The 12,746-nt window shown below is 48.8% G+C and overlaps 1 long non-coding RNA gene across 1 annotated transcript; it reads left to right on the top strand.

Annotated features, from left to right (window-relative positions):
- The first annotated feature begins 714 nt into the window (after positions 1 to 714).
- Positions 715 to 2,533, top strand: LOC101757089. The gene is made up of 3 exons (XR_215398.2): positions 715 to 1,010; positions 1,104 to 1,379; positions 2,123 to 2,533. It is a non-coding gene; the product is annotated as an uncharacterized LOC101757089 (long non-coding RNA).
- Positions 2,534 to 12,746: the final 10,213 nt, after the last annotated feature.

The following is a 12,746-nucleotide window of genomic DNA, read 5'->3' as shown; positions in this document are numbered from 1 at the left end:
TTACAAGAATATATAGGATAATGTAATTTATACCATGTGGAAATTTTGAAGAAAAAAAATCGAATCTTTGTCTACTTTACACTCTAGTTTTCTTTGTAGCTTTATAGTTTATTAAATTTAATATTATTTTAAATTTCTCAGAAAATGATAAATTTTGGCTGGGACGAAACTACATCCTATTAACATCACTTAAAAAGTTTTATTGAGAAAATTGAATTGAGGTAATGATGTGCTTCATTTGGTGTTCATTTAAGAGCACAAGTTTGTAGTCAACTCTCTACTCTCTAGCAAGATTCATACATATGTTCATTTGGACTACATGTGTAATGTGTTAAAAAATGATATTTAAATTGTAACAAACATATTCCCTGGAAATTTTGATCATAAAAATCAAATTGTGATAGTGGTTTGTTTCATTTGGCGTTCATTTGTGAGCACTAAGCACATGGTACTCTCTCCATCAAGATTTAAGGTAGGCAATAGCAAAATTTATCTTTGTCACATAAAATTTTGATATAACCTAGGTCCAATAAGTTTGTTCATAAATTGCACTGAAAAAGTAAAGGGATAAAACGGCCCAAACTAGCTACTGGCCTCTTTAGGATGCAGCGATTCTAGACGTACGATCTAAATCGAACGTCTCACGATGCGGCCGCACGAGTTAAAAACGGCCGGCCTCTTCTAACCCTAACCTTATCCTCCCCCTTCCTACCCCGCCGCCTCCGCTCGAGCCCTCCCCAAGCCGTCGCATGCTACAGAAAGCCTCCCGAGGCCGCCCGCTCGATATCGTCGCCCCGGGGCCACCCGCTCCAGCGCCCCGAGCCACCGCGCTACCCCACGCTCACATTGTGGAGAGCTCACGGATCCGTTGCGGTTCGTGACGAAGGCCGACGGCGGTCGCGGGCGAGCGAGCGATGTGGTGGCGCGGCGGCTACGCGTGCGAGGAGGCGCACGGGGAGCATGTCACCGCAGGGCACATCTGTGGCTGCTGGCCAAAGCCTTCATCTCAGGTAAAGCGAGCTCCCTTGTTCCTTCTCCTTAAATTACTCTCTATTGTTCTCCCATTTGAAAGCCAGTGTTGCCGCACTCCTCCATTTTCGCAGCCATGGAGTTCTGGCTGCCAGGCTGCTCCAGCATGCGCTCCTAGCGGATGCGTTCCTCGTGGAGGCGACACTGGAGGCCGGACTGCGGCTGAGACTCGGCAAGGTAGCGAGCGGCCAAACCTCTAGCAAAGGTGGCAACCTGACCTGAGAGCGGAGACCACCTCGACCGGTAACCCAATCCTAACAGGTTTATTTTAACTGCAAGTAAGGTGTTTGACGAAATGCCTCCTCAGCAGTCGACAAGACAACAAATCAGGAACACGCCATGAGATCCAGGTGATGCTCCTCTTCGTTGGTCCCACCTCTGTTGTCTACATGTGGTGCTCTGGAACTCTGATATGTTCTTGTAGAGAGTAGAGACTAGATATTAGAGCACTAGAGAATCAGAGATTGTATTAGCTTCTTGCAGTGCTCTGTTCTTGTTGAGATATATGATCTATGAGTGATTACAGATGCAGCCATTATTCGGGATTGACGTGGATGGATCCATGTCTATGGATCTTGGATAATTCCATTTTGCACATGTGTGACTTGCTGGATAGAGATTAATTGAGTTTATACAACCGTGTGACTTGAGTAATTTGAAAATTGTTTATCAAAACAAATTAATTCACGTGTGTGTACAGGTTGCTGGAAATATACCAATTGGAATGTTACCAAATAAATTGACTGTGCGTCACTTCTTTCTGTTGTCTGTCTAGACCAAATGCAGGTTGTTGGAAGGTTACTTCTCTCTGTAGAGAAGGCTGTCCAGTTTATTTCCCTCTTTGCTGCTTCATGAGAAATATTTAGCCGTCCAAATTCTATTTTGATGCCTGTTGCCATAACATCTATTCGGAAAATAATTAACAGTCGCATTCCTTGTAGGATGTCTTGCCTTATTTCCATCTTTCTAAATACTTATGCGCCAATGTTTGGAGACTTGCTTATATGCAACTTGATCTATTCTTTGTACATAAGACATTAGGAATTAGATGGATAAATAACGGCAGTAGCTAATCTAACCCATTCACTTGCAGGCTACTGGTTCTTCTCATGCTGCCTCGGAATCCGATAACAATGACAATGATGGTGGCCACAATAGCAACAGTGGAAGCCAAGCTATGTGATGGGCTCGTCAGTTGTGCAAAAACAGCATGCTATTTGGTAGTTTCTGAACTTTCACTGATGTGAATTCAACTTGTAACGTTTTGAAGTGTTTGGTCTGCATACACTTAGGTGGTAGGAGATACACTTGCTTTAGGGAAGACATGTGACACAGTGACAATGGTGTTTAAGCCAAACAATTGGACATCATCTTATATGTATGCTGTGTGTAATGGTCGAGCTCTGGTGTAGTTAAGCAATTTGTATGGTTAAGTTGTGGTGTGCCATAATTGGACTATTATGTGAATGATTCAGATTTAATTGAAATTACCATTTCTTGAAAATAAATAGTTTCCCATTGGAATGGCATCATCAAGGATTGTCATATTTCTCTGTCGGTAAAAAACTGTGAAGACAGTAAATTCTGTCGGTTGTAACCCGATAGGGAAATTGTTTTCCTGACGGTAAACTGGTTGGTTATTCTCTGTCGGGCTTTTGTCGACAGGGAAAAATTTTCAAACCTGACGGAAGACATTTCCCTGAGTGGCAGATACCGACAGAAGAATGACCAAACCGACAGGGAAATGAAAAACCCACAGGCAAATTTACATTTCTCTGTCGCTCCATCCCTGGTGGAAATTTTTTCACCTGTCGGTATTTTGAATTTCCCTGTTGGCTTTGTCACCTACAGGGGAGCTGGAGTTTCCAGTAGTGTTAATAACTAAGGCCCTGTTTGGCATGGCTCCAACTCCGGGTGGAGCTGCTCCACTCCAGAACTCCACATGGAGCCAGCTCCGCTCCAAAACTTCAGAAAAAATGAGGTGTTTGGCTAGATGGGTGCTCTCAGCTCCAAAAAATATCGATTTCAGTGTGGATTGCCATTGTTGCCCCCCAATTAAGGCCCCACTTGTCATCCTCTCTATCCCATCTTCTTCTTCCCCTTTTTCCATTGCACTGTGCCGCACATAGGAGACCCTCCACGGGCGGCGGGGTGGGTAGCGACGGGGCGGCGGGTGGCGACGGGTGGCGACAGGCGACGACGGGCCACGACGGGCGGCGAGCGGCGACGGGCGACGACGGGCGGCGGCGGGCGGTGACGGGCAGCGGGGCCGGCCGGCCACAGGGGCGGCGACGGGCAGGGCTCTGGCGGCGAGTGGGGCTCGGGAGAATAGAAGGGAGAATAGAATGAAACGTTTTTTTGTGTAACCAGTGGCATTGGTGGGTAATTACCCACCAACTCCACGAGAAGGTTCAAAAGAGAGGTTTCTGGAGCAGCAAAAGAGGTGCTCCAAAACTCCACCTCCATTTGCACTACAGCTCCATGGAGTTGGCAACTCCATGGAGTTTTGGAGTTGGGGTGTTTGGCTGAATTTTTTGATGGAGTTGCTGGAGTTTAGGAGTGGAGCCGTGCCAAACAGGGCCTAAGTTGTACGTCTCGTGCTCAAAACAGTTCTTACTTCCTCCATCCCAAATTACTATTCATTTTGATTTTTCTAGATCTATCTTTTGCTATCACTACTGGAAAACGCAGCTTTAGTCCCGGTTGAATAGGGCTATAGATCCCAAAAATTCAACTAGGACTAAGTTTTCGAGACAAAAGGGGCGGTCACCCGGGACTAAAGGACCCCTTTAGTCTCGGTTGCTAAAACCAACCGGAATTAAAGAGGCGCGTGCTGCGCCTGCGTGGCCACCCCTTTAGTACTTCAGACTTTTTTTCAAATTATTTTCCATATTAATATTGTATGCAGGTTGTATATATATTTCATGACATATATATACACACACAATTCTTAGTATATTATACACATCAAACTAGTATTTATACAATTACTATATATACAATAATTTGTCCTCTTCATTCTTAGGATCATCCCCTCGTGGTGTTGCTCGGTGCGGCTATTGCACGTTCGTCGTAATAAAATTCTCCCATGAGATTTATCACCTCACCCACCACGAATCCTATGAGACCACCTTGATTGCTAAAATCCTCTCCTCCAAGAGTTTTTGATAAATATTAAACATCTGTAATTTGGAAATATGTGAATGTTACACGAACAATTAAATATAAGGAGCTAGAAAATAATTAATTATTAATAGTTTTTATTTTACGTACATTTATATCATGCAACAACAGCATCTTGTCATGCACAAAATTATTCAGGTTCTCACAGATGTAGCATCCATATAGATTATTGCCTCGTTCCTGTCTCAAGCACTTTAGTGGGAAAAAACAAGTTATGAAATATTCATGTTACAAAATGTACAAAATGTGCAAACTTCATACGTACCGGAAACTTTGTATTGAATGTAAGTTTTTCTTTGAATTCACCATGGTGAGTCTTAAGGAATCGTTTCCATGCGCTACGGATTAAAATAATGAATGATATAGTGTTATGTGAAAATTTAGGAAACAAACTTTTGCATAGAGATAAAAGGTTCAGAATTATTACAAGTTTAGCATGTCTTGAATGTCTTGGTACTCTGCCAGTGGTTTCCTTAATGAATCGAACACAACAACGTGGCTTTTGTCAATCATAATTATTAGGAGAATCCAGTGGAAACTGCATACATAAATATTCATATTAGAACTAACACTAATTAGGTAAGGAAAAGGAAAACAAAAATAGACAGTACCCACACTTACTTAAAGTTGTATGGCAGTAGTATGTATTCCTTGTAATTTTGTTTCTCCAAGAAATTATACACTGCCTCCAATGTTTGCTTTGGTTGATCCGGTATCTGCTTTTGGTTAACGAGCGATGGATCCATGAAGCCAACATTGATGTACGATTCTCTACGGCACCTCTGAATTAGCATCCAACATAAAATGGAAGACGAAGTTAGTAGGGTGACGCACACACAAAAAATAATGATCTCAGCCAAAATTTACATATTGATAAAAAGAAACTTACAGAACCCAGGCTCTGATGAGAGAGACATCAAGGGCATCCTGATGGTACACTTCATATATATCCTTGAATTCCATCCACAGGAGTTTCTCACCTTCGCCGAAAAAAATCAATCGGTTTAACCTGAAGAACGAACATGTGCCTATCGTTGGCAGAATGCGCCATGTACCATTGATGGAACTCATACATCTTCGTAGAGAGCTTCTGTACCAATTCAGGCCTTACTAGAGGCTTGCCTACCTCAAAGGGCCATTTAGGTACAATTGGCTGTGGAGCTGGCGGTTAAACTTTCCCTAGAACTACAACAAGCGACATACCTGTATCTTGCATAAATCCATTGACTTGAATTTGTTGTTCTAAGGGCATTGCTGCTATTCTTTGAGCATCTTTATCTAGTAGATCCCTGAGTTGGGAGACAATATGACTTGAAGACGATGCTCCTCGCCATTGTTTCTTCTGATTAGACTTAACTAACGAACGCTCATAGTTCGATAGTAAAGTTTTCTTTACTTCTTTTGACATGCCAATAAAAAATTTAATTTCGTTGGATCTACTAGTTTTGGCTCCATCTCCTTTGCTTTTCTTTGTTCAGCGCATGATTTGAAGAACTCCCTCACCGTTGCTTGCGATACCTCCTGCAATTCCTCAGTAGTCATATTGGCTGTTAACTTCTGAATGGGTTCAGACTTCTTTGTTTTCTTAATAGGTTGTTTCACCTTTGGCTGCCTTGGCTTGGAAGGTGGTGGTCGCGGCTTCTTCAGAGGTGCTGCAGGTTCCTTGCTCGCTGCGGGTCTTAGTCCCGGCAACGGTGATCGGCGAGGGGTGTTGTGGTCGTTGTCGCTCGCACCACTAGGATTCGATGGAGATGGAGACGGTGATCGAGCAGGATGCGACAGTTCTAGAGGTCGATGTGGTGGAGATGATGGTCTTGAGTTCTAATGAGATGGTCGCTGTCGGGGATCTACGGGAAGCAATGAAGCCTCCTTGCCGGGGATGATGATGTAGCGTTTCCGCCATAGAATGATCCTGTGAAGTGCATCTCCTAGTGTCCTTTCCCTATCACCTCCTGGGAGGTCAAGCTCTAGGCCTTCATATTGACTATCACAAATCTGCTCTAGGACAACGTTGGAGTAGCCAAGTGGAATCTCCATGCCATGACTTGTTTGCCCTAGCAGGATTGGTAAAGCACTCCCGTACACCACCTGTACATATAGGAGAAATAAAGAAGTTATTAAACTCTCAAAGAGTAGATCAATTGAGAAACTTGCATAAATTATATATACGTATACCTTAATAGTGATGTTGTCAAATGGTCTATGCAGCTCACATGGGGTGCTGTGAGTTATGTCATCCATAGGTGAGGGATACTGGTACCCCATGGGTCCCCATCGATCAGGATACTGGTCGTTCCTGACAAGTGGGCCCGCTCAACCAGAACGTGCGGGCTAAGGATGTGAAGATACTTGGAGCACAAGTCAAGGAAGCCAGACAATTCAAATTAGCCCGAATACTGCGGGATACATATTGCAATCCGACTCAGATTACTTTCCATGTAACTACCGAGTAGATTAGATTCAAACCATCTTGTAACCCTAGGTCATCAGCCTATATAAGGTGGCCAAGGGAACCCCCCGAGGGGATAACAACTTCTCAAATTAGCAACACAATCCACGCATACAGGATGTAGATTATTACTCTCCAGAGACCCGAACCTATCTAAAACCCTCGCGTCCTTTGTGTTCTCACGATCACCTTCGAGTTTTTGGTTTCACAATCGCCTCCACCTACAAATCAACCACTTGGGTAACCCCCTAGTGGATTGTCAGGCTTATAAATCCGATAGTTGGCGTGCCAGGTAGGGGTGATTGTGAGATCCTCCCCAGCGAGCTCGATGGCATCCCGCCCCGGCGTTGTCTTTCCTGAGAGCATGAAGGACTTCCTCGCAAACTCGATCCAGCTCCGCTTTGGGAGCATGCCGGTGGACTTCGACTCCACCACAACTTCCGTTGACTCGGCGTTCGCCGCCAGCTCAGCGTCCATCGGATCTGCTCCAATGGAACAAGTTCTCCACCTGAGGATCATCACGCCGCTTGCCTAGCAGGTCAGCAATCTCTCTCTATGTCTCTCTCTCTCTCTCAGAGAGGGTCCCATACATCCTCACAGCAACCTGCCTACCCATGCCCTCCGACCTGATTGCGGGGCTAGATCGCATTAGCAACTCCATCGCTGAGTGCATCGACCTCTCCGAGATGGTGCTATGCCCAACAAGGTCGGCGTAGGGTCCTTCCCGCGTCCCCTTTGGTCTGAGGAACTCGGCTGCCATGTTTTCTGTGAAACTCGCACAGTCTCTTTAGATCCAATCTGAAGACCCACCCATGGAACATCGAGCACCTGTGGCATTTCTACCCTCAGGACTTAAAAGCTATGTTTTCTTTTTTCCCCTTTTTTACTGAATGAATAAAACCCTCGAGGTTCTTTTGCATACCTACTGCCTTACTGTTCTTTTGCCCGAGCTATTCTTGATGCTCGGGGGCTGTCCGACCTATTCGACAAACCACTCGCTCTCAAGCTCGGGGGGTTCCCCCAGGTGCCGGCTGACCACTGGGTGTCGCATCCTTCTCCTTCCCCTCTCAAGGCAATACGACTAACTCGTGTGGTCGGCGTTCTAGCTCGGGAAACCTAGACAACCTTGCGTTCACCCCTTCTACAAGCTCGAGATCTACTCTCAGTAGGAGGCTGGTCAGGCAAGGCAAGGCGCTTAGCGGCTATAGGCCTCGGCTACACGCCGTCCTGTTGTATACACCAAAGGAGGGATGGAGCCCTTTCTCTCCGCATACGTTTAGCCAACTTCAATAGGCGAGAGGTGTAAGCACCGCGAGGTGTGAAGCGATCTCGCCAATTACATCACATGTCAAATCATACAATTTGATACACCACGAGTTTTATTTTACGGTCCAGCTCCTTAATGACATTTTCCGCTAGCCACCCTTCGACTCGGCAAATCAAGCTCAAAAACGACGCGACATGCCTCTCGTCGCCCGGCCGACCTTTTCGGCCCGAAGCGGGAGGTGACTTTGTGTGCTTCTACTGCTCGGTTGGCTCCTAGCCTCGTGGCTAGGTGTGGGAAGTGACTCGGCATGCTTCCGGAACTCGGCCAGCTCCCAGGCTTGGGGGTTGGATGTCACAGACAACTCAGCATGCTTCCGTAGCTCGGGCGGCGCCCAAGCTTGGGGGTTGGGCGCCGTCGCCGACCAGGCATGCCTCCCATCGCCCGGCCAACCCCTTTGGCTCGGAGCAAGAAGTGACTCGATGTACTTCTACAACTCATCCAGCTCCCAGGCTCAGGGGCAAGGCGCCATAGATGACTCGGCCTTCCTCCCGTCACCCGGCCAACCTCTATGGCTCGGGGCGGGAGGTGATTCGGCGTACTTCCCTGACTCATCCGGCTCCCAGGCTCGGGGACTGGGTGCCACCGACGACTCGGCGTGCCTCCTGTCGCCTGACCGACCTCTCTAGCTCAGGGCGGGAGGCGAGTCGATGTGCTTCCACGACATGTCTAGCTCTCATGCTCGGGAGCTGGGCACCTACTTCAGGTCGGCGTGCCTCCGTAGCTTTGTAATTCCTCGTACTCGGGGGCTGGACGCCTATTGCAGGTCGGCGTGCCTCCATTAGTCCTCATGCTCACACTCACAATCGGGGGCTGGGCGCCTATTTCAGGTCGGCGTGCCTCCATTAGTCCTCACGCTCACACTCACAATCGGGGGCTGGGCACCTATTTCAGGTCGGCATGCCTCTGTGGCTCCGTCAGTCCTTGTACTTGGGGACTGGGTGCCTATTGTAGGTCGACATGCCTCCGTGTCTCTGCCAGTCCGCATGCTCACGCTCGGGGGCTGGGAGCCTATTTTAGGTCAGCGTGCCTCCATGGCTCCGCTAGTCCTTACGCTCACGCTCGAGGGCTGGGTGCCTACTTCGGGTTGGCGTGCCTCTGTGGCTTCGCCTATCCTTGTGCTCGGGCACTAGGATCTGCTTCTGGGATTAATTTTTTCTTCCTTTTTGATCATTGGACCGATTATACTAATCGCTTCAATGCTCGGGAGCTACTCCTATGGAGTGCGTCTTGCGACGCTCTCCATGTCCTTTGCTTTCACCTACTGGATGCCTGACATCCATCAACTCAGCACTTGACTTTGCTCTGCACATATGGCTCTGCATTCGCTCAGATTTTCTTCTTTTTGAGCATTGCACAGCCTCTCCGTCACTATGACACCATCGCAGCTTCAGCCGACCACATTCCAAGCTTCGCAGTGATGACCTCTGGTTCATGTTCGCCTACGCATCGCTCAGGGGCTTGAGGGATATGGGTACCCATGGGTCTCCACCAAACAAGATACTGGCCAGTCCTGACAAGTGGGCCCACCTAACCAGAATGTGTAGGTCAAGGATGTGAAGATACTTGGAGCACAAGTCAAGAAAGCTGGGAAATTCAAATTAGCACGAATACTGAGGGATACGTATTGTAATCTGACTCAGATTACTTTCCATGTAACTACCGAATAGATTAGATTCAAATAGACTTATAACCCTGGGTCGTCAGCCTATATAAGGCGGCCATGGGAACCCTCGAGGGGACAACAACATCTCATATAAGCAATACAATCCACGCATATAGGACGTAGGGTATTACTCTCCGGAGGCCCGAACCTGTCTAAAACCTTCATGTCCTTTGTGTTCTCGCGATCACCTTCAAGTTCTTGGTTTCAAAATCGCTTCCACCTACAAATCAACCACTTGGGTAACCCCTTGGTGGACTGCCGGGCTTATAAATCTGACAACAGGGTACTGTTGGTTGTCCTGCGCAACCACGGTTAATCTTGGCATGTTCTCATCGGGGACCCCTATGGAAGCACTACTGCTTCAGCGTTGAGAAGGGCTGACAACGTTGGGATCTGGTAGTGCTCCAGATTGGGCCATCTGAGTAACTGCCAGGGCCACTCGACAATTAATTTCTTCCTGCATTCTTACTTCTTGTGGAAGCACTTTAGCTTCTAACATGCGCCACCAACTCTTCTCTTGCTGTTCCTTTCTTCGCACCTTTTCCATTAGGGAATTGCACTCATGTAACCACCTCACCCTAGACGATGATGGTACTCTTTCTTGCTAGCATTGGTAACATTGATGCGAACCTTATTCGCACTACCTTTGCTCATCTTGTATTCCACAAATGAGTTCCAGTGGTTCCTTAACTTTGGCCACTTATCAAAATCTGGAGTCCAGCCCTTCTTGATAAAGTTGGCATCCAGATTCTTCTTGAAGGTCTGGAATTGGGTTGCCATCTTCTTCGGTATCCACTCTTTCACATCTTTTTCTTCGACACCTTCAGGAAGTATGAAGTGTTATTTGATATCTGCCCACAACATATCCTTTTATGTTTGCGGGAGCACGTATGGATCATTTTGTTTACCCTTCCATTCTCTAATGCTGATGGGCATGTTGTCCCTTACAATAGCCCCGCACTGACTCATGAACTTTCTAGCCACATGTTCGGGAGCAATTGGCTGACCCTCTTTAGTCACTTCTGTGATATGAAGCCTTCCCTTCATTATCTTTGTATGACCTCACGGCTTATTTCGCTTCGTCCATCCAGAGGGCTAATAGTTCAAGATTCGTTAATTAATACATAATAATAATGAATATGAAATTATAGATGGGGTAAATGTTGGGATACGAGGTAGGCTACGTGTTGGGAGGAAATATTAACGACCTCCTTGTATTCCTTAAACGACAGTCATAAGGGCCTGGGCCCACCTCCAGCAAAAGTAACCTCCGCCGGCTTAGCTCGACCCATGGTCAAGGGGTCAGATGCGCCCGACCCCCCGAAGCCGCTCCTCATCCCAGCCGAGAAAGCTCCACCTCGCCCGACACCGGGCGCAAGGCGTCAGACGGATCCAGGCCCACAAGATAGGGCTTCGCCTCGCCCGAGGGTGGGTGCGGACCAGCGGACGAGGGCGCGCATCTCGTGGGCCATTACCGATCTTGCCATAAATGCGACCTAAAGGGCACCTATCCAAAATGTGGCTCTGACGTGCAGAAAGGCGCCCACGCTCGTTGACGTGACCCGTCACAGTTTCTGGGTGGTACACTATAGCCACGACCGCACGGGGCTACAGCTGCATTGTCCTGCCTCCCCTGTGACATTCGTCATAGGGCACTCATCACCCACGCCAACCAACAAAGGAGGATGTGCTGCCCGGTCTCTCGCTCGGCCTAGCGGGAGGGGGGGGGCATGTAGCTGCGCATCCCGGTCAGCATGCGAGGCTGCGGAGGTTGACCGTCCTCCACAACGTGCACAACTGCGGCGGCCGGTCATCATCATTATCACGCATGGCTACAATGGTCGGTCACTACACATATCTCGCATGCTCGGCTACGACGGCCGACCAAAGGGTCGACGATGGGGCCTAGCGACAAGCATCCCCCTCCGGTGGTCATGCCAACAGGAGACAGAGACCTGAAGGGAAGGCGACGACTCCGGGGGCCCGGTCCTTCTCCCTGCATTGTTCGAAAGGAAAGGCGGCAACTCTGGGGTCCCGGTCCTTCTCCCTGCGATGCTACTTCCCTGTTTACTTTCTCCACTCCCTTTCGGCTCCTGCCTCAATTGTAACTCCTGTGTCCTCCTCATGCTATAAAAGGAGGACCAGGGGGGCCGAGATAGGGATAGCTCTCAAGCCAACCGAACACCCCCCAACTCACACTCTCTTCTCACGAGCATCAGTGCACACCCATAGAGATTTGGGACCAGCTTCCCTCTCTCGCCTGTTTGTAACCCCTACTACAGACTTTGCACGAGTAACATGAGCTGCCTCCCACACTGGACGTAGGGCTATTCCTGCCCGAACCAGTCTAAACCCCGTGTCCTCTCGTGCAACCATCCGAGCCTTACGCGCATAGAAAACAAATTCACTTGCCGTAGTCTTGACCCGTGATTCTTGACAACGACAGTTGGGGCGCCAGGTAGGGGACCTTTGCGCGTACGACGATCATCTCCGGCTTCGCATGGCCATCCACGACATTAGCTTCGCTCCTGGCTCCCACATCCGCTTTAGGAGTCTGGACTTCCTCGCCATGGGGAAGGGAATCAAGATGATTCCTCTCCTTGTCCTGCCCGCTCACCCCGTCATCTCCGGCTCCGCTGCCGTAATGGTGGTGGGCAGCCGGGCGTGCATCACGGGGCCTCCTTCGGAGGAGTGGCTCTTCGGCCCGCGCAACGCCGTGGCAACTTACGGTCGTCTACTGGCACGATCCATGACCGTGCCATCTGCGAACAACAAGTTCGTGGGTGTGATGGGGACAGCCTCCGACGCCAGCTCCGACAACGGGAGCCACCACCCCTCGCGTGAGTGCTTCATGGCTGACGTGTACTCCGAGGGGTCCAACGACAACGGCGTCGAAGGGAGGCAACACACTCACCCACCGCGCGCCGCAGCTACAACCGGAGCGCTCGCTAGGGTCCCGAAGCGGCCACGTCTGCCAGAGGCGCGTGCGGTGCCCAACCAGGAGGTCGAGCGCCCCTGCAACAAAGGCAGGGCACTCCAACGGGATCGTCCTCAACTCTTCGCATGCACCAGCCAGAACATCGCCGCTGCAGCAG

This window comes from Setaria italica, chromosome VI, assembly GCF_000263155.2.
Source record: "Setaria italica strain Yugu1 chromosome VI, Setaria_italica_v2.0, whole genome shotgun sequence".
In the NCBI taxonomy this organism is placed as follows: Eukaryota; Viridiplantae; Streptophyta; class Magnoliopsida; order Poales; family Poaceae; genus Setaria; species Setaria italica.
Note: the sequence above shows the minus strand (reverse complement) of the source record. Positions and strands in the feature narration are given on the sequence as shown.